Here is a 21,802-nt window from a genome sequence, read left to right on the forward strand (position 1 = left end):
ACCGCTGGCAGTATAGGACAAATCGAGATGCTGTGATCCCCATCCACAAGATGATCCGAGAGCTAGAGAGCCAAGGGGTGGTCAGCAAAACCCACTCCCCCTTCAACAGCCCCATCTGGCCTGTGCACAAGTCTGACAGAGAATGGAGATTGACTGTGGACTATCGTGCACTGAATGAAGTGACTCCACCGCTGAGCGCTGCCGTGCCGGACATGCTGGAGCTCCAGTATGAGCTGGAGTCCAAGGCAGCGAAGTGGTTCGCCACTATTGACATTGCCAATGCATTTTTCTCCATTCCCCTGGCAGCAGAATGCAGGCCAGAGAGTATTAGGACCAACATAATTTTAAGTTATTTATAAGTTGTGTTGCCCGTCTTTAACTTTTTGTTTGGATGGGGGCACCTCAGAGTTTTAGTGAAGGTCTGATTAAGGAAGTGGGGGATGGGAAAGTGTGTAAGTAAGGAAACAAGCTCCAAAGGAAGGCATAAGAGAAAACTAAAGAATATTCCCCCTAGCAGCCCCCTGGGGCAAATGTTAGATCGATGGGAAGCACAAGAGGCTAGGAAGAGTCTAGACAAAATCAGAATGATATACTATTGCATGGAAGTCTGGTCCAAGTTGAAACTACAAGGGGAGTGGCCATGGTGTGGAACCAAGGACCCATGGATGTGCTCCCAACTAAATCAGCATTTGAAGGCTCAAGAAGACATTGATTTAGAACAACTGTCCTACACAGCTTGTTGGCAGAGGGACGCGACAAAGGGTGGTGAGACTGTAAGAATTTGTAAATTATGAGAAAAAAAAGAAGAGAGTAAAAGGGAAAGGAAACAAGAGAAAAGAGTTAATAGCAATTGGGACCCCCTTGATTACTTACCAACCCCTTCTCCTGTTTACCCAGCAGCACCCCAGGCCTTTCCCCTAGATCCCCCAGCTTTACCTTTCCGTGAACACCCCCATAATATCTTCTGTTGAGACCCCAGTTCTTTCCCCTCCAAAACCCTTACCCATCCCTTCTCCAACAGCTGTAATCTCCTTACCACCTCCAACTACCACCTCTCCCTCAATTTACCCAAATCCTCCACCCACCTCGCTTTCAATCATTCCTTTAACCCCATTGCCATTCTCCTCAGCCCCACCCCCTGTGACCTCTCTGACTAACTTGGTCCCTTCTCCTTCCCCCACTATTGTTTCTTTGCCTTCTCCCAGCTGGGAGTTGGGTTCATCCATGTCTAACCCTGGCCCCTCCTCTAGCATCCATCAAACCCTTTTATCTCCCACTCTTGATCAAAATATAAACCTTACTGTTGAAAGACCCCCGAGCTGTTCACCAGTCTTCACAGAAGTAATTGTGAATGCCGTTTATTTCTATTATTAACACACCTTTTATAGGGTTCTACAGGGTCTGCGGGCAGAGCAAGCTACTATTGGCTAACACACACAGGTTTACATTCTTATCCTTGTACACAAGGATATTGTTTTGCTTTACTCTCTCTTCTGCAGGCAAGTTTCAAGGATTTTAGCCCTTAATATCACGACTTATTTCAAAGGCTGGTTTGTGCATACAGGCCTTTACTAATATATAAAATATAGCAACACCTTACAGAAGGGCCCTACTGTAATACTAGATCTAAGGCATGTAAGGTAGAGAGACTCTTTCCCTTGAGGGAGGTTCTGATGGGTGGAGTGGCTGGAGGAATTGGTTTTGTGAAGGCCCCACTGACGGCCTCTGAAGTCTGGGGTTTTAAAAAAGAGTTGGGGAATCTTGTAGAAGACCCCATAGGTATATCCAATCAGGTAGATCAATTCTTAGGTCCCTACATCTATACGTGGGGTGAGTTAAATTCTATCCTAAATATCTTATTTAATCTAGAAGAAGTCAGAATGATTTGGATGGCAGGGATAAGCGTATGGGAAAGATAAAATAGATTGGGACCTCCAGGTGACCATAAGTTGCCACTAGTTGGCCCTGGGTGGAATCCAAATCAAGAGGAAGGGAGGAAGAATATGGAGGATTACCATTCTCTGATGATAAAAGGGATAAGAGAATCCGTCCCTCAAGGTAGCCATATGAAGCTACCCTTCGATGGCGCGCAAGTAAAGGATGAAACCCCAGCAGCCTGGTTAAATAGATTAAGAAGGAATTTCCAATTGTATTCAAACATTGACCCTGACAGTCTTGAAGGCCAAGTCCTTTTGAAGGTACAACTTGTTACAAGATTGTGGCCTTATATAAAGAGGAAACTAGAAAAAACAGAAGATTGGCAGGAAAAAGGAATGAATGAATTGTTGAAGGAGGCTTTGAAAGTGTATCTGAGAAGGGAAGAAGAAAAAGCTAAAACAAAGGCAAGAGTTATGGTAGCCGTGGCTAGGGAAAGCATAGGAGCAGGCAAAAACCAGCCAAGTGGAGATGAACTGAGGCCCCCACCTGGGGAGGATAAAAGTAAACCTGTGCCACCTTGGGTTAAAACCAGGAAGCCTGGAGAGAACAGGAGGTGCTATTATTGTGAGAAAACTTGAAAAAGGATTGTTGGAAGCTCACACTCACTTCACAATGAAGCCATAGCTCAAGAGCAAGATACTCTAGAAAGGGTCCTGAGAGGGGATGGTAGTGACGATTAGGGGTGTCAGGGGCTTTATACTTTAGGGGACCCAATCAACCACCAAGAAGAGCCCCCGGTAAACTCTGAAGTGGGTTCCCAATGTGAAGAATTTTAATTCTCCTTTAATTCTCCTGTTGACACAGGGGCAGATTGATCAAGTATAGATTCCCAAAGGGAGTTATTATTGGGAAATGGGTCTGTGATATAGTGGGGCAGAGGGAAGACCATTTAAAGCTTCAGAAGTAGAAAATGTTGAAGTAAAAGGGAACTCCACACAGTGTTTTACAGACTTTGTGTATTTACCAGTTTTAGAATGCAATTTATTAGGAAGGGACTTACAAGTCCAGCTAGGGGTGGGAATTATTCCAAAGAACAGTAGAATGGTGGTTCCAATCATGAGGCTGACTACCAAAGACGTAGGAGAGATAAATCTAGAAGAATGGGCAGGAGAAGGAAACTATGGCTATCTAGATTTGATGAGTTCGGCGGAAGAAATGCAGCACTCAATATGAATGATCAGCAAGTCTCATTTACTGGTAACTCTAAAACCACTTATATAGCATCAATAATTAGGCTCATACCTAGTGCAAAAGCAAGCTTGTTATTGGATATTTTCATTTAAGGTCAACTCCACTTAATTCCACATTCCTGTGATCACTCATCTATGCTGAATTCACATTCTTCTGATCACAGCGTCCTGTTCTCAGTTAACAGTTATCACTAAGGTCTTCCTGACTTTGCAACATCTCACACTAACCGAACTCTACTGTCTAATTCTTTCCCAGCTAACTGCTGCATGGGAACATGACCTTTGATAGCTAGCCATTCCTCTATATAGATATCCCACCAATTAAAATAAAAATGCAAGAAAAGGCCCCTGCCATTTGGGTCAGGCAATACCCAATATCCCTAGAAGCCAGGAAGGGAATAGCCCTGGTGATGGAACGTCTACTAGCAGAAGGTATCCTGGAACCATGCATGTCACCTCACAACACCCCCATACTAGCAGTTAAAAAGGCAGAAGGCAAATACAGGCTGGTCCAGGACCTGAGAGAAGTAAACAAAAGAGCTATTGTTAGGCACCCTGTAGTATCCAATCCTTATACTCTCCTAAGTCAAATCCCGAGGGAGCATGCATGGTTTACAGACTTTGATCTGAAGGATGCATTTTGCGCATAACCATTAACTGAGGAGTGCTGAAATTGGTTTGCATTTGAATGGGATTACCCCGATAAAAGGAGAAAGCAACAATTGAGATGGACAAGCCTACCCCAGGGGTTTACAGAATCCCCACATCTCTTTGGGCGGGCATTGGAAGAACTATTAGAACAATTCATTCTTGAAAATGAAATACAAATCCTACAACATGTGGATGATTTGCTAATATCTGGAAAAGAGAAAAGTGGGGTAAGGGAGACAAGTATCCAGCTTCTCAATTTCCTTGGGACCAAAGGCTTGAAAGTGTCCCAGGACAAACTGCAATTTGTAGAAACCAAAATCACTTACCTAGGGCACATAATTGGGGAAGGATACAAAAAGCTGAGCCCGAAAGAATATCTGGCATCTTATCTATTCCACTCAAAACCAAAAGAGATGTAAGGAAACTCTTAGGTCTTTTTGGGTATGGAAAATTGTGGCTGGACCAGTACACCCAGAGTGTGAGGTTTCTCCATAATAAGCTAGTGGATCCTGAACCCATAGAATGCACAGCTGAAGATGAGAAGCAACTGAGTGATCTAAAAGAGAAGTTATCTTCAGCACCAATTTTAAGCCTACCTGACCTTAAGAAAGAATTATATCTGTTTATAAATACAGAGGAAAGAGCCACTTATGGAGTATTGACTCAAGAGTGGGGAGGGTGCCAAAAGCCAGTAGCTTACCTGTCAGAACTATTACATCCAGTAGCTCGAGGGTGGCCAACCTGCCTAAAAGCAATAGAAGCGGCAGCTACTCTGATAGAGGAAACCCAAAAATTGACTTTGCAAGGAAAGTTTAAAATTCACACTCACATGATCTTAAAACTGTCCTGAGTCAGAGGGCCCAACACTGGCTAAAGGATTGCAGGAGATTGAAATATGAAATTATCTTGATGAATACAAATAGTTTAGAATTGGTCACCTCATAAAGCTTAAATCCAGCACAATTTCTAGCGGGGGAACCCTTACCTGAGCTAGAACATGACTGTCTAGAATTTGTAAATCTACAGACTAAAGTAAGGGGAGATCTAGAAGACGTACCTCTGCCCTGTGGAAAGATATGATTTGTTGATGGGTCCTCAAGAGTAGTGGAGGGCAAAAGAAACTTGGGATATGCAGTACTTGTAAGGACAGAAAGAGAAAACATGGAAATTCTAGAGAAAGGGAAATTACCTCTCAACTGGTCAGCCCAGCACTGTGAAATATATGCCCCAAAAAGAGGATTGGATTTGTTAGAAGGAGATAGAGGGACTATTTACACTGATTCATGATACGTTTTCGGAATAGTCCACACTTCTGGGAAAATATGGGAAGAGCAGGGATATTTGAATTCAAAAGAGAAGAATTTGGTACATGAAGAATGAATAAGATCTGTATTGGAATCTCTGCCTAAACCTAGACTACCGTCCTACCTAGTCTACTAAACCTAGACTACTAAACTACCGTAGAAATAGTGGTAGTACACATCAGGGGACATCAGAAAGGGAGTACCTTGGAAGAGAGGGGAAATCAATTAGCCGACAGGATAGCCAAAGAAACAGCCTTGGATTTGGAGGAGCAAATAAGAATTCTCAAATTAAATAACACACCAACTGGGACAGAGAAGGGGGAAGAACCAATATTCAGTAAAAAAGAACTAAAAGCAATTAAAGAATTGAGACTGCATCAAGGGAAACAAGAGAAGTGGTTTACGTCTGATGGCCACAGATTTTTAAACACCGCTTTAGCCTGAAAGATACTAACCAAGACACATGTATTTACCCATTGGGGAACCCAAGGTTTATGTGACCACTTCTTAAGGGAAAATCTGTGTATTGGGATATATGATTTAGCAAAAGCTATAACCAAAGGGTGTATAATCTGTCAAAAGGTGAACCAGAAGGTAATGAGGAAAACTGAGCCTGGAGGGAAAGAACTAACCTTTAGACCCTTCCAAAACACACACGCATACTTCACAGAGATGCCTCCTATACAAGGTTACAAACACCTATTAGTAATAGTTCATCATCTTACTCAGTGGGTAGAAGCCTTCCCAACTAAGAAGGAAACAGCAGAAGTGGTTGCCAAAATTATATTAGAGCACATCATTCCCAGAGAGGGGCTAGTTAATTACCTCGATGCTGACAGGGGGCACATTTTATTGCCCAAATGTTACAAGCAACAATCAGAGCTCTGGGGATGAAATGGAGATTACACACTCCATGGCACCCCCAGAGCTCATGGAGAGTGGAGAAGATGAACAAAACCCTAAAGAATGTGTTGACCAAATTAATGGCTGAAACCCAAATGAACTGGCTCAAGTGTCTACCCCTTGCCCTCTTAAATGTTAGGGCGAGGCCTCAATCAGACCTTGGGGTCTCCCCATGTGAGATGATGTTCGGGCTCCCTTTCCTGATAACACCATACCGTGCAAGAGATTATTCAGAATGAGAGGCAATAACACGTAAATACTTAGGAATTACTGGAAGGACATTAGAAAATCTCAGGAAAAGGGATTCCTTTCCCAAACCTCTCCCCTTGGTTTTAAAGCAGTAACTAAAAAATCACTAGAAAACTTATTTATTTTTTGCTGTGAGATATGGATTAGAACAAGAGCAAAACAGGCTTAAAACTTAAAAGGAATAAAGAAAGTTTATTAAGAAAACTACAAGAATAAGAAAACCAGAATAAAACTTCCAGAAAACTCCTTTCTTTCTCATTACTTAACCATTGTTTTGTTTACATGACAACATAGAGACAAAAAACTTTGGAATTTTAGTGTTTAAAACAGTCTCAGTTTTTGCTAGTCTTTTCATCAGTCTTTGTAGAGAAACAGAAGTCTTTTTTCTGCTAATTTATGGAGTTTCTCACAAGAAAACGATTTCAGTTATATCTTTCTATTTCTCTGATGTCAGCTGCCTGGAAATCTGTCATCAGTTTTCTCTTCTTATTTCACATCACTCTGAGGTGTGTTATGGGTCAAATGAGTCTAGGGAGGTCATTTTTAAGGATGAGCTATTTAAAGGCAGAAGTCCTCTTTATTTGTCTCTGTGAGCTTCTCTGGAAACAAGTTTTTCCTTTGCTTCAAACAGCCTCTCAAATCTTCAACTATTACTTCTTCCTTTCTGTTCCAGCACTTCACTGTATCACAACTACTCCACTTTTTGCTCAAAATTCACACTTTGAACACTCCGTTCTTCTCAATACACTCTGTCATGAATTAAAGGAGTTTTTTTTCAGAACACTATTGTCCATTTCTATAGCTTCAACAGAAAAATATTTCAGCTTAATTAAAGCATCTCTTTATTCTCTTCTTTATCTAAAACTTAACTCTTTTTTTCACTGTCTTTAATGGTTTTATGATGACTTTTTCATGTCCTTTTTTCTTTTTCTGGGAAAAGGAGTAATCTGTAAATTTCATCTAGGTAGTAAAAGAGGTAAAGTCTTGGAAAGTTGCAGATGTTCATGGTGTCAGGTTTCAGTTCAGCGGCAGAAACTGCAAACCCAGTCAGGCTGGCCAGCTCCGTTTCTGTTCCTTGCTTTTTGCGGCTTTGTCCGGCCTGGAGGGGGAGGGCGAGGGGCGGGGAGAGAGGTCGAGACGGAGCTTTGTTATTTCGTCAGAAGCTGGAAACTAAAGAAAACAAGAGAACTCTGGCTTTACATCTTAAGGTGGTGTTCACAAGTTGATCTCACTTCTTAATGGTTAAAACTGCTGCCAATTCTCATAAATGACCAATAATTGGTCAGAAGAAAAAACTCTCATCAGCTTTCAGCAGCTTTAACTTCTTTAGCTCTCAAAGCTATCTTAAAGGTAAAGTCACTCTAGGACAATGGTTATATCGATGGTTATTGCCAACTGTCATTGTAAGAACTGTTATATCGATGGTTATTGCAGGCTATCATTGTAAGAACGGTTATACCAATGGTTATTGTTAACTGGTATTATTGGAACAGTTATACTGATGGTTATTGTTAACAGTTATGGAACCAAATTATAAGATTGGAAGTTAAAGGAAAGGTATTGAAGACCAACATCTCCTGCAGAGCATTCCCTAAGGGCTATTAAATTAATAGAAAGTGGGAACAACGAGAGGGCTCTACCATCTCTTCCAGGAAAACTCCCAGACCCAAGAGGCAAGACCAGGTGAGGCCAAAGAGCAGGTGAGCAATGAAGCCTGTCACACCACAAATGGCTCATACCAGACTCTTGGGAGGACTGATACTAGTCCTACTCATGAATAACATTGTAGAGGGTACAGGAGCTGGATGTACAAAGTGCTATCACCCTCTTTATGATGGAGAGAACCTTGGGTCCCTAATGAGGGTCCATACAAACATTAACCCCACTTGTTTTGATCATTCCCAGTTGGGCACCTGCCAAGATAATGGGAAAACAGATTGGGTTACGAGAAATGCTGCCTCATTTAGGCAGCGCCTGCTTGGGGAATGCCCTGTAGAAGAAGCTTGGTTCTGTTTCAAACGTGAAGGATTGGATGACATGGTAAAGGAAAAGTCACTAATAGGGAAAAAGGGAACCTTAGATGAATGTCTAGGAAAGAATCTGTTCATAGACTTAATAGGAAAGATCAGTAAAGAACTGAATCTTACAAACTGTTGGGTTTGTGGGAATACCCAAATGTCTGCAATTTGTCCATGGGAAGGAATCAGTTTGGGACCATTTGAAATTTTGAGATGGAAATTAATGGAACAAAAACCCCAAGCTATAGGGGAGAGGAGAAGAGAGCAGTGGGGTTTGAAATTGTGATTGGTGAAGGATGTATAAAAAGAGCAGGGAAGAGGTATAAAACCCAAGTGGGAAAAACGGCTTGCAAAAGGTACTTGATAGTAAAGGAGGTAAATAGTCATTGGGTTCCTCGAGGACCCAATCGATATTGGTCCATGGGAAAAGGGGGAAAAGTGTATTTACCATGAAGAATATAGGCTATACGAATGTGCTGAGAAAGGGATAAACCCCTTTTGGGGAGTCAGAGAGCTATCCAAATACTGGGAATGCCCTATCGAGGTACAAGATGATTTCTGGAAAGTTCCTGAACACTTATTTTTGATCTGTGGGAATACAGCAAACACCCATCTCCCTGGGGACTGGGGAGGGAGTTGCACTGTATGAATTATCAAACCTGCTTTCTTCCTCCTCCCAAAGGAGTCGGGATCAAGTCTAGGAGTTCCACTCTATGATGACCTAAAAAGAGCTAACCGAATGAAATGACATATAATTGACATGGGGAGTGCTCAGGAACGGAAAGGAAAAATCTGGACCCCAGAAGAAATAATCAGATCATATGGGCCAGCCACTTGGGCCCAAGATGGATCTTGGAGTTATCGTACTCCAATTTACATGTTGAACAGAATAATTTGACACAAAGCAGTACTTGAGATTGTCTCTAACAAAACAGCCCTTGCTCTAGACCACATTAGCAATCAGTTAGCCCAGACTCGAGCTGTAGTTTACCAAATCTGGCTTGCAGTAGATTATTTATTAGCTGATGATGGGTGAGTTTGTGGGAAGTTTAATTCATTGGAGTGCTGCTTCGTGATCGATGACAAAGCTGAAGTAATCAAAAATACCTCTAAAGAAATACATAAAATTGCATACATGGGTACCCAAGATTGGACTCCCCTGATAAATTCCAATTGGTGGGATGACTTTTGGTCATTTGAAGGAGGATGGTGGAAGAAAGCGGTGTTTATCATAGCTAGCGCATTCGTAAGTTTTCTGTTCCTACCATGTCTACTCCCATGCCTAATATGAACAGTAACATCTACACTCCGAGCAAGCCTCCAAATCCCAGGGGTAACGGATCAAGAGCAAATCAAAATGATGAGAATAGAAACTCAAATCAAACACATCAAACTGCCCAAAAGGTTCAATACTGGAAGTTGAGAAGACTGTATTTCCAGGAGCCAGAGGAGCCGAACCAATGTGGGCCCAAGGCCCGATCAAAAAGACAGAGGCGGGATATTGTGAGGAGTAAAATGTGACCTCCTGACCAGTATACAAAGATGTTTACAGTTTAAACAGTAGAATGTTGTCACCGTAACGTGCCTTCTTTGTTAAAATACCTCATGCTGTGTCATGTTTGGTAACTATCAATGTTGTTGTAACAGCCTTGTTAATGCCACATGGCCTTGTCTATTGCCTCTGCTGCACCCAGTACCCTCCTATGGCACCGATGACAGCACCCAGTGTGTAGATGAGCCCAACTCCCATGGGGGGTAACACCCAGGAGAAGTGGGATTAACATCTGAAGACCCCTAGAATCAGCGAGCCATGGCACAAACCAGACTCTAAACTACATTGAGGAGCAAGGGAGAACGTTGGGCAGCTGACTGATGTTCTGGACCTCGTTGCCATAGCTAAAACAACACTTGCTATCCATGACTACCCAAGATTTACAACGAGCCAGTGTCTTCCTAGGGACTGTCATGAGGACGGAAGCCCCAGCTCTGCCATGTGGCAAAGCTGAACGCCTCCTCCTCTGGGTCGTCCATTGCGAATAGCAGTGGTCAAGCTCCCCCACCTACAGCTGACCTCAATAAAGGCATTAAAAATGGACCTAGTCTCCTTGCCTATTCTTTTCACTTTCACTTTAATTCGTTTCAGTGAAATGATCATGAATTTCCTTGCTCTGATACACATATTCTGTGAATGTGCATAATTATTTTCTTTGTATTGTTCTCTGTTTCCTTTGTAACACATTTTGTATTTTATTTGCTTTCCTCTCTGCAGCTTAATAACTGCAGATGCAGTCTTGGAGTTATAAAGCTCAAGGATATAACTCTTCATCAGCTGTAATAACCTCTAAGTTCATTACTGTATCTGCTTCACTGGAGCTGAAAGCATTGCTTGGGGTTAATTTTGGTTTTTAGCCCCCAAAATAATCTGATTTCATATATGTGGTTCCTGCCACCATCCCATCATTCAGTGTCCTAAGATCATTCTGTGATTCTTCACAGCTGATCCTGGTTTTTTGTATCTCGACTAACTGAGCAATTTAAAAATCTTTATTTCCAGTAGTATTTCACCTAAAAGTCAAATGATAATCACAGGATTGTAGCTCTTCCTAGTATGTGATATAAAGCAGATTTCTCCAAACAAAACATGTTTCCAGACTACCAGTTGTGGTTGAAATTAGGAGAAAGACAAAGTTAGGTTTCCATCTCCCCCTCAGTGGATATTTTGATCTGAATCCAAGCTTTGAGGTTCAAATGCACTTTTAGTGGAGACACGCATCAAATGACTGAGTTGGAACTTCACTGTTTTTACTTGCAGAGATGGGTTCAGGCTCATCTCTGACCAGTGGTCTCTTCTGCAGGGTTTAACAAGAGACAAACAAGCTGATGTATCCTGGGGTTTAACATCAGACAGGGTGCAGCTTTTAAAGGACAAATTAATCTTCTAAAATACAAAATCTAGAGTGATTTTACAATGCACCTCATCCACTAGGTACATAACCAGTGTGTGCAGATGAATTTGTTTAATCAAGGAGGGATGGGAAGCCCTTTAAATTTAAGGATACACAATCTAAGCCACATAAGCTTTTTTACACCTGTTTTATAGCCCTCACCCCAGACCTGGCACTTGATATATTATATTCTGGGCCAGATCACGGGTTCACAGTTTCGCTTCTAAAGCAATGGAAAACAGAAAGCATTTTTATAAAGCTTGGCATGGCAGCATATGTCCCCAGGGTGCTGGGAAGACTTCTGTCACTGAAAAAGTTGCTTCATTCTAAGCTTGGTTAAAATGCAAACCAAAATCCAAAAGCATTGGTTTGCTTACCTTCACCAAAAATAATAAACCCCTGCCAAGTGAACTCAGATCTCTGCATGTTGAGCTGATGGATGGTTCACAAACCTACCTTTAAAAACAATGCAGTGCCTGGTTTTCTTTATGTACTTCAGCAGCTCTCCCAGCTCACATTCATCTTGCCCATTGTGAGCTGTTTCAACACAGAACTCCATTAAAACTAGCCATTTCAATGTTATTGGGAGCCTTTCTGCAGGCTGCAGGAGGAGACTCAAGGACAAGGACACCCCTGGAGCACAGGTGACATCCACACCTGGCTGGTGGTGTTCTCCATGCAGGAGCCTCCCTGGCAGGATTAGGGCTGGAAAAGGGAGGGATTTCTGTGCCCCAGGAACTGGAGGAACCCAGAGATGAGTGCTGCGGTGCATCTGTGCTCTTCATGCTGTGAATACTGTGTTCCCTTCCCTTGGGATGTTCTGCCACCCCGCAGCTCAGCTGCTTCGCCCCAAGCTGTAGCTCCTCAGTCGCCTGCCAATCCCTGTCCCAGCCCTGCCTCTTCACCCTGAAATGTTCCCTGTGCCTCCCCCCTGGGCTGTCAATCCTGCGTTATGCCTTTCCCCTTGAGTGCCAATCCCCCCCGATTCCTGTCCCTTGTTCCAGCGGGTTCCCTGTCAATCCCCCCTTGTGCCAACCCCCGGCTTGGCCTCCCCTTTGGAATTCCCCCAAACCACGACGCCCCAGTGGATTGTTTCTCTGCTTGTCAGTCTGTGTCCCCTCCCTGTGTTTCGCCATTTGTTAGAGCATGGTAAACCCCACCTTCTGTACCTCCCCTGGCTCTCCCTGATTTGCTGAGAAGTTGAAACCTCCCCCTAATCCTTCCCAGGATAAGAGTCCTCACAGAGCCTCGGGCGCTGTTTTTTGTCTTTGTGACTTTGGGTGTAGAAGCTGCTCCCTGGAGCCCACCCAAAGAGCCCCCTCCTCATTCCTGGCCTCCAGCCTTGGTGCTGGCAGCTCTAGCGTGTCCCAGAGCATCGGCTGTGGGGCGGATCTGGGCTCGGGCTGCTCCCGAGGTGTGTCGCTGTCCCCAGGTGTGTCCCTGTCCCGAGGTGTGTCCCTCTCTCCCGAGGTGTGTCCCTCTCCCGAGGTGTGTCCCTGTCCCCAGGTGTGTCCCTCTCTCCCGAGGTGTGTCCCTCTCTCCCGAGGTGTGTCCCTGTCCCCAGGTGTGTCCCTCTCCCGAGGTGTGTTCCTGTCCCCAGGTGTGTCCCTCTCCCGAGGTGCGTCCCTGTCCCCAGGTGTGTCCCTCTCTCCCGAGGTGTGTCCCTGTCCCCAGGTGTGTCCCTGTCCCCAGGTGTGTCCCTCTCCCCAGGTGTGTCCCGTGGTGCTGAGCTGCCCTGCCTGCCTGCCGCTGCCCATCCGCGCTCGCCGCCTTTGTTGTGTGCAGCTTTGATCTGAGCTGCCGTCCCCGGGCAGAAAGCACACTGGGGATAAATGAGCTTGCAATTACGTGACTGGATTTGAAATCAAGGTTTTGCTATAATTATTATTATTGTTATTGTTATTATTATTAGCTTTGAAATACTTTTGCATTTGAAATAAACGCAGCCCTTCCACAGAAAGAGATGCTATACGCTTTCCACACTGCTAAATTAATCTATTTAAATCGCTCTGTACGGTTCTCTCTATCATAAATAACAATACCTTCCATTATCCCTTCTTGTGAAATCAAAATGCTCCTTCAAAGTGTTCCCAATGAGAGTAATCTGATTTCCTTACTTAGCTTCTGAGTCTTCCATGACTAGAGACCCACAAGTAGTCTGCGCTTCATATGATGGAATATATTCACCTGCTGCAGCTAACTTCTTCCAAAACTTGAAGCCATGTGGTTTTTGGCAGACTTGTCTGTAGTACAAAACTTCTTACACCCTTTAGTAGAAAACAGTATCAGCTCCAGGCAAAGTTAGAAAATAAAATGAGATGACATCAGTTCATCCAGAAGAATCTGAGTGTTTTTACAGACAAGGCCGTGCAAATTTAACATTTCATTCCGCTCTCTAAGTTCAGTTCGTTGAGTGCCATCAGTCCCTGCTCCTGTCCAAGGATGTCGTTATCACCTGCAGATCTGTTTAGCACATGCCACACCTACAGCCTCCTCTCAACTTTTGTGCCACTTGGAACAAATTGCCGAGATGCCCCTGTCTTGGTTTTAGAAGACAGGTGTCTGTCTGCTAGGGAGGGTGGGAGCCTCCCTTGGAATGAAAGAATGTAGACCCCCTCCCTCCGAATTATTATAATTCTGAAATCAAGGGGCTTTCAGGCAGAGATCTGGGGATAGGAAAAACAGTTCTTTCCTAGTATAACCAGGCAAACAAACAACAATAACTACAGCATTAGCAAGAAAACAGAACCAGGGACCCCGTGGCAGCTTTCTCGGCCGAGACGGGAAGGGATGGAGGAGAGGCTTTGCTTCACAAACCCCCACGGGCGGGCAGTCCCGGTGCTCCTGCAGGGCTCTGAGGAACAGCCGGCTGGAACAGCAGGGATGAGCTGAGATCCTGGGCTGGTGGCTGAGGTGGATCAGCAGCTCTGCAGCGGTGGCTGGCACTGCCACACGTCCCGGCAGGACAGGGGGTGCGAGGCCACCAACAAAGAGGGAAGAAGGAGAAGAAGCAGCCGCTCCGTCTGGGTGATGGCGAAATTCCCTTCTCCCCACCGCAACAGCTCCGCACCCAAAGTGTTCTTCTCCAAACCTGAAGAAAGCCCGCAAAATTGTCCCCACCCTCCTTTTTTCCTGCCCCGCTTCCCCCTCTGAGCCCAGCCAAACTCTGTTTTTTGTCAAGCACCCACCAAGTACCCACAGTTAGGTTGTCCCTGCAACTAATGGGTAAAAATTCCATGGGCAAGCCAGAACTAAAAAAAGGACACCTGACCCCCAATAGCCCCTCGCCTCACAAGAACAAGGAGCTGGTATTGATGACAGTAGTCAAGCAAAAATTGTGCAGATTTTCTTTACTGTCCAATTTTTAAAATAGAAGAATATTTCTAGGGTGCCTAAAAAGAAACCATTATCAACCTGACAGGAAATAATCTACTACAGACACCTTCTATTGTGTATTAATGTTTCCTTTCTAGGGCTCTTGTTTCTTCACTTAATGGAGCTGATTCTGTATCAGCTAGGAATATTTCCATATTTCTCTCCTGTTCTTGGATTTTTGATTTCAACCTCTTTGGTCCATCTTGTTGTATTTTGCAGAGATTTTATAGGCTCTTTTGGAAAGACTCTAACCAACCTGTAGCGCTGCAGTTGTGATTCCAGCTGCTAAATGTGTATTTGCAGATGTAGCACCTCATTAGCTCTCACTTCCAGCTCCTTCACTTTGCCAAGATTGTCCAGGAAGATGTAAGGAGAAGCCTTACATTTTAGCACAGGTGAAAGATGAGGCAAAGGTTTAAAGCTTTCTCTTCCTGAAGGGACACACATGCAGAGGAGTCTGTGAGGAGAAGTGCCCTCAGCCACTGCCAGGTTGTGTTTGCCTCCTCTTCAGGCCCAGGATTCTGGGAGTTCCACGAGCCTCAGCTGCCACTGTATTTTTCTCTGAATGTTCCTTGCTGGGCAGTACACAGGGAGAATATTTTGTGCCAGATTCTCCTCTGGGCTTTGAGGCAAATCTCAGTAATTCTGTTGATTTGCATGTACAGATGAACTTTTTGTAGGTAGGACGGAAAAGGGAAATGGAAAAGGAGTTGCTCCAAATTTGAGTGGCCCAATCACACTAAAAATGAAATATAAATTGAAAACGTTTTTATTTCTTTTTTTTGGCCTGGTAGGTGGGGAAAACATGCAAAGTTATAAAGCTCTATGAAGAGATTAAGCCAGCACCTAGCTGCATAAAAATCAAAAGAGCAAAGGATGAGGTGGGCATGGGAAGAATATTCAGCCCTTCCTATTGAACGGAAAACAGTAAGAAAACTGCCTCTGGTTGTTACCCATAGGCAACAAGTGTTATATGTAGCAAAGAGCAGATGCCCCAAGCTCTTGGTGGCCCAAGGCCTACCGTGGCTGGCCCACTTTCAGTCCTAGCTGGACCAGGGCGGCTGGCTTGGGAGGGGAGGAGGTGGGGGGATCTCAGGGGAAATGGGGATCACAGCCGGGCTGGGGGACTGTGGGGGAGGCCGGGAGTGCTGGTGCTCTTCTTTACAGGGCAAATCCTGCTTCTGAGACCGTGTAGGTGCACAGTAAAACCAGACAGTCTCCAAGCTTCCTGTGGATGAGGGAGAGTGGCACATTCTTCGCCAGGAAGCTGGAGTTGCAGAGATGTTCTTGTGGAGAGAAGAGGTGGCTGAGGCCTCCAGCTGCCACTAGCACACAGGGCCCCTCCTGCACAGCAGGGCCCAGAGCGGCCAAGGCTCCCCAGCACGGCTGCAGCTGCTGGCACAGCTTGGCCCAGCTGGAGAGCTGCCCCTCAAGGCCCCAGCGAGCAGGGGATGGCTCTGGGCAGGGTCCCTGGCCAGGAGCAGGCCCCAGAGCACCTCTGCCTTTCAAGGGCAATCTCGTTCCCACTCTTCCTCCTGCCCACCTTGCTTTGCCTCTGCCTGCCGCTCCTGGGGCTGCTCTTGGCCAGGCAGCCCCTGTGGGAGCCAGCATTGGCTGCAGCACAAGTGGGCTCCTCAGGACAAGGCCCAGCAATTCGGAGGCCAATGAAAGGCCCGGGCAGCAGCAGAACTCTCAGCAGAATTCTGTGGAGTACAATTGACTACAAACAAGTGCACAGCAGCATGACTATGCGTCAGGCTCCCAGTGCTGTGTGCAGAGTTTTAAGAAAACTCTGGAGAAAAATCAATAAATTACCGTCTGATCTTGTACTGTTTCCGGATCCCAAAATAACAGCATATAGATATAAGTTGCACAGTGATGACTGTTAGAACTGACTCTATCACGCAGGTTTTGTGCACGTCCCGCAGGCGGACAATTCCAGAGATGCGCGCTGGATCCTTAGTATCGACTCCTGTTGTAGTGATAACATCTGTGAGTGACGCTGCTCTTGGCCACACCGGAGCTCTGGGCTAGCTCTACGGTGCCACTCCGGCACGGGCAGTCGCCAGGAGTGGGGAGCTGCAGGGGAAAGGCAATCCCACTGCAGAACCTTCAGAGCACCGACTCCTGCTGGGCTCTGCAAGATCAGGCGTCGCTCTGTGGGTGATGGCAGAAGGATGGAGGAGACCCTCTCGCTGATACTTCCCAGGAACAGGTTTATTAGGGAGAGGGGATAAGCACGGGGTCTGGGCTGGAAAGGAATCACAGATCAGAACCATTTCCATGGTGCCCTCAGTGGAGCCGTGTCCACTTTTATCCAGCAGGAAAAGGGATGCAGGCAAAGTAGGCTGGTGCCGCCATGCTCCGTTTGTCAGCCAAGCCTAAGCGCCCTCAGTGTTTCTGGTTTCTTAACTAATTTCTCCCTGACTCCTCTCTAACACGAACAAGACAAGAGCATGACACAGTCCAGTTTGACAAGTAAGGCTTGTGAATGACTGAGTGAGTCCACTAAATTAAAAACCTAGTGTGCTTGAAAGCTGACCTTCTGCTCACTCAGGCCTCCTCACCTCTGTAGATGAGGTGACTTTATGCTGTTGCTATGTGGGTTTTAAGAGGCCCAAAGCAGTGACTTTAGTTTCTCTTTGTCTGGGAAGTAGCACACCGGCCTGGTTGAACAGGCAGCAGCACAAGCAGGGTTCCTCCAGCAGCAGGGACACGCCACGAGCCAGGAGGGGACTGTGGCACCAGAGGGGATTGTGGCACCAGAGGGGATTGTGGCACCAGCCGTGCCCAAGGTCTGGACAGGGTGGCAAAGTCAGGTGGTGCTACCAGACTGCATGAACAGCCCAGGCAAGGCGTGGTGAGGAGGCGGCTCTGGGGGCTGTCCAAGGAGTCCTGTCAAGAACAAATGATTCTAATATTCTCTCTGGGACAAAAAAAGGAGCAATCTCTTGCGTGCACTGGTGCTAATAAATATTTGCTAACATATGGTGAGGTTTCTCTGCAAATGGGCTTTGATGGGAAATTTCTGACCACATTTGGTTTTGCTGTTGAAGTCGAGTACCTGAGTAGCTTTGGTGAGGAATGGAGAATTGTTTGTAGCCCAGTATTTTCTCTGTAAATGTAAGGAGAAGCCTTACATTTTAGCACAGGAGGAAGGTAAGGCTAAGGTTTAAAAGCTTTCCCCTCCTGAAGGGACACACATGCAGAGGAGTCTGTGAGGAGAAGTGCCCTCAGCCACTGCCAGGTTGTGTTTGCCTCCTCTTCAGGCCCAGGATTCTGGGAGTTCCACGAGCCTCAGCTGCCACTGTATTTTTCTCTGAATGTTCCTTGCTGGGCAGTACACAGGGAGAATATTTTGTGCCAGATTCTCCTCTGGGCTTTGAGGCAAATCTCAGTAATTCTGTTGATTTGCATGTACAGATGAACTTTTTGTAGGTAGGATGGAAAAGGGAAATGGAAAAGGAGTTGCTCCAAATTTGAGTTGCCCAATCACACTAAAAATGAAACATGAATTGAAAACGTTTTTATTTCTTTTTTTGGCCTGGTAGGTGGGGAAAACATGCAAAGTTATAAAGCTCTATGAAGAGATTAAGCCAGCACCTAGCTGCATAAAAATCAAAAGAGCAAAGGATGAGGTGGGCATGGGAAGAATATTCAGCCCTTCCTATTGAACGGAAAACAGTAAGAAAACTGCCTCTGGTTGTTACCCATAGGCAACAAGTGTTATATGTGGCAAAGAGCAGATGCCCCAAGCTCTTGGTGGCCCAAGGCCTACCGTGGCTGGCCCACTTTCAGTCCTAGCTGGACCAGGGCGGCTGGCTTGGGAGGGGAGGAGGTGGGGGGATCTCAGGGGAAATGGGGATCACAGCCGGGCTGGGGGACTGTGGGGGAGGCCGGGAGTGCTGGTGCTCTTCTTTACAGGGCAAATCCTGCTTCTGAGACCGTGTAGGTGCACAGTAAAACCAGACAGTCTCCAAGCTTCCTGTGGATGAGGGAGAGTGGCACATTCTTCGCCAGGAAGCTGGAGTTGCAGAGATGTTCTTGTGGAGAGAAGAGGTGGCTGAGGCCTCCAGCTGCCACTAGCACACAGGGCCCCTCCTGCACAGCAGGGCCCAGAGCGGCCAAGGCTCCCCAGCACGGCTGCAGCTGCTGGCACAGCTTGGCCCAGCTGGAGAGCTGCCCCTCAAGGCCCCAGCGAGCAGGGGATGGCTCTGGGCAGGGTCCCTGGCCAGGAGCAGGCCCCAGAGCACCTCTGCCTTTCAAGGGCAATCTCGTTCCCACTCTTCCTCCTGCCCACCTTGCTTTGCCTCTGCCTGCCGCTCCTGGGGCTGCTCTTGGCCAGGCAGCCCCTGTGGGAGCCAGCATTGGCTGCAGCACAAGTGGGCTCCTCAGGACAAGGCTCAGCAATTCGGAGGCCAATGAAAGGCCCGGGCAGCAGCAGAACTCTCAGCAGAATTCTGTGGACTAGCATTGACTACAAACAAGTGCACAGCAGCATGACTATGCGTCAGGCTCCCAGTGCTGTGTGCAGAGTTTTAAGAAAACTCTGGAGAAAAATCAATAAATTACCGTCTGATCTTGTACTGTTTCCGGATCCCAAAATAACAGCATATAGATATAAGTTGCACAGTGATGACTGTTAGAACTGACTCTATCACGCAGGTTTTGTGCACTTCCCGCGGGCGGACAATTCCAGAGATGCGCGCTGGATCCTTAGTATCGACTCCTGTTGTAGTGATAACATCTGTGAGTGACGCTGCTCTTGGCCACACCGGAGCTCTGGGCTAGCTCTACGGTGCCACTCCGGCACGGGCAGTCGACAGGAGTGGGGAACTGCAGGGGAAAGGCAATCCCACTGCAGAACCTTCAGAGCACCGACTCCTGCTGGGCTCTGCAAGATCAGGCGTCGCTCTGTGGGTGATGGCAGAAGGATGGAGGAGACCCTCTCGCTGATACTTCCCAGGAACAGGTTTATTAGGGAGAGGGGATAAGCACGGGGTCTGGGCTGGAAAGGAATCACAGATCAGAACCATTTCCGCGGTGCCCTCAGTGGAGCCGTGTCCACTTTTATCCAGCAGGAAAAGGGATGCAGGCAAAGTAGGCTGGTGCCGCCATGCTCCGTTTGTCAGCCAAGCCTAAGCGCCCTCAGTGTTTCTGGTTTCTTAACTAATTTCTCCCTGACTCCTCTCTAACACGAACAAGACAAGAGCACGACACAGTCCAGTTTGACAAGTAAGGCTTGTGAATGACTGAGTGAGTCCACTAAATTAAAAACCTAGTGTGCTTGAAAGCTGACCTTCTGCTCACTCAGGCCTCCTCACCTCTGTAGATGAGGTGACTTTATGCTGTTGCTATGTGGGTTTTAAGAGGCCCAAAGCAGTGACTTTAGTTTCTCTTTGTCTGGGAAGTAGCACACCGGTCTGGTTGAACAGGCAGCAGCACGAGCAGGGTTCCTCCAGCAGCAGGGACACGCCACGAGCCAGGAGGGGACTGTGGCACCAGAGGGGACTGTGGCACCAGAGGGGATTGTGGCACCAGAGGGGATTGTGGCACCAGCCGTGCCCAAGGTCTGGACAGGGTGGCAAAGTCAGGTGGTGCTACCAGACTGCATGAACAGCCCAGGCAAGGCGTGGTGAGGAGGCGGCTCTGGGGGCTGTCCAAGGAGTCCTGTCAAGAACAAATGATTCTAATATTCTCTCTGGGACAAAAAAAGGAGCAATCTCTTGCGTGCACTGGTGCTAATAAATATTTGCTAACATATGGTGAGGTTTCTCTGCAAATGGGCTTTGATGGGAAATTTCTGACCACATTTGGTTTTGCTGTTGAAGTCGAGTACCTGAGTAGCTTTGGTGAGGAATGGAGAATTGTTTGTAGCCCAGTATTTTCTCTGTAAATGTAAGGAGAAGCCTTACATTTTAGCACAGGAGGAAGGTAAGGCTAAGGTTTAAAAGCTTTCCCCTCCTGAAGGGACACACATGCAGAGGAGTCTGTGAGGAGAAGTGCCCTCAGCCACTGCCAGGTTGTGTTTGCCTCCTCTTCAGGCACAGGATTCTGGGAGTTCCACGAGCCTCAGCTGCCACTGTATTTTTCTCTGAATGTTCCTTGCTGGGCAGTACACAGGTAGAATATTTTGTGCCAAATTCTCCTCTGGGCATTAGGCAAATCTCAGTAATTCTGTTGATTTGCATGTACAGATGAACTTTTTGTAGATAGAATGGAAAAGGGAAATGGAAAAGGAGTTGCTCCAAATTTGAGTGGCCCAATCACACTAAAAATGAAATATGAATTGAAAACGTTTTTATTTCTTTTTTTTGGCCTAGTAGGTGGGGAAAACATGCAAAGTTATAGGGCTCTATTAAGAGATTAAGCCAGCACCTAGAAGCATAAAAGTCAAAAGAGCAAAGGATGAGGTGGGCATGGGAAGAATATTCAGCCCTTCCTATTGAATGAAAAACAGTAAGAAAACTGCCTCTGGTTGTTACCCATAGGCAACAAGTGTTATATGTAGCAAAGAGCAGATGCCCCAAGCTCTTGGTGGCCCAAGGCCTACCGTGGCTGGCCCACTTTCAGTCCTAGCTGGACCAGGGCGGCCAGCTTGGAAGGGGAGGAGGTGGGGGGATCTCAGGGGAAATGGGGATCACAGCCAGGCTGGGGGACTGTGGGGGAGGCCGGGAGTGCTGGTGCTCTTCTTTACAGGGCAAATCCTGCTTCTGAGACCGTGTAGGTGCACAGTAAAACCAGACAGTCTCCAAGCTTCCTGTGGATGAGGGAGAGTGGCACATTCTTCGCCAGGAAGCTGGAGTTGCAGAGATGTTCTTGTGGAGAGAAGAGGTGGCTGAGGCCTCCAGCTGCCACTAGCACACAGGGCCCCTCCTGCACAGCAGGGCCCAGAGCGGCCAAGGCTCCCCAGCACGGCTGCAGCTGCTGGCACAGCTTGGCCCAGCTGCAGAGCTGCCCCTCATGAGCCCAGCAAGCAGGGGATGGCTCTGGGCAGGGTCCCTGGCCAGGAGCAGGCCCCAGAGCACCTCTGCCTTTCAAGGGCAATCTCGTTCCCACTCTTCCTCCTGCCCACCTTGCTTTGCCTCTGCCTGCCGCTCCTGGGGCTGCTCTTGGCCAGGCAGCCCCTGTGGGAGCCAGCATTGGCTGCAGCACAAGTGGGCTCCTCAGGACAAGGCCCAGCAATTCGGAGGCCAATGAAAGGCCCGGGCAGCAGCAGAACTCTCAGC

At 46.7% G+C, this 21,802-nt stretch overlaps 1 protein-coding gene and 1 long non-coding RNA gene across 10 annotated transcripts in view; both read left to right on the forward strand.

Annotated features, from left to right (window-relative positions):
* The window catches only part of LOC111945973 (uncharacterized), a 248,502-nt gene that overhangs the window by 40,724 nt on the left and 185,976 nt on the right, over positions 1–21,802 (forward strand). The window lies entirely within an intron of this gene.
* On the forward strand, positions 12,456–18,077 carry LOC147651080 (uncharacterized). The gene is made up of 2 exons (XR_015274877.1): positions 12,456–12,762; positions 12,817–18,077. It is a non-coding gene; the product is annotated as an uncharacterized LOC147651080 (long non-coding RNA).

Source organism: Cyanistes caeruleus, chromosome 11, assembly GCF_971803275.1.
Source record: "Cyanistes caeruleus chromosome 11, bCyaCae1.hap1.1, whole genome shotgun sequence".
In the NCBI taxonomy this organism is placed as follows: domain Eukaryota; kingdom Metazoa; phylum Chordata; class Aves; order Passeriformes; family Paridae; genus Cyanistes; species Cyanistes caeruleus.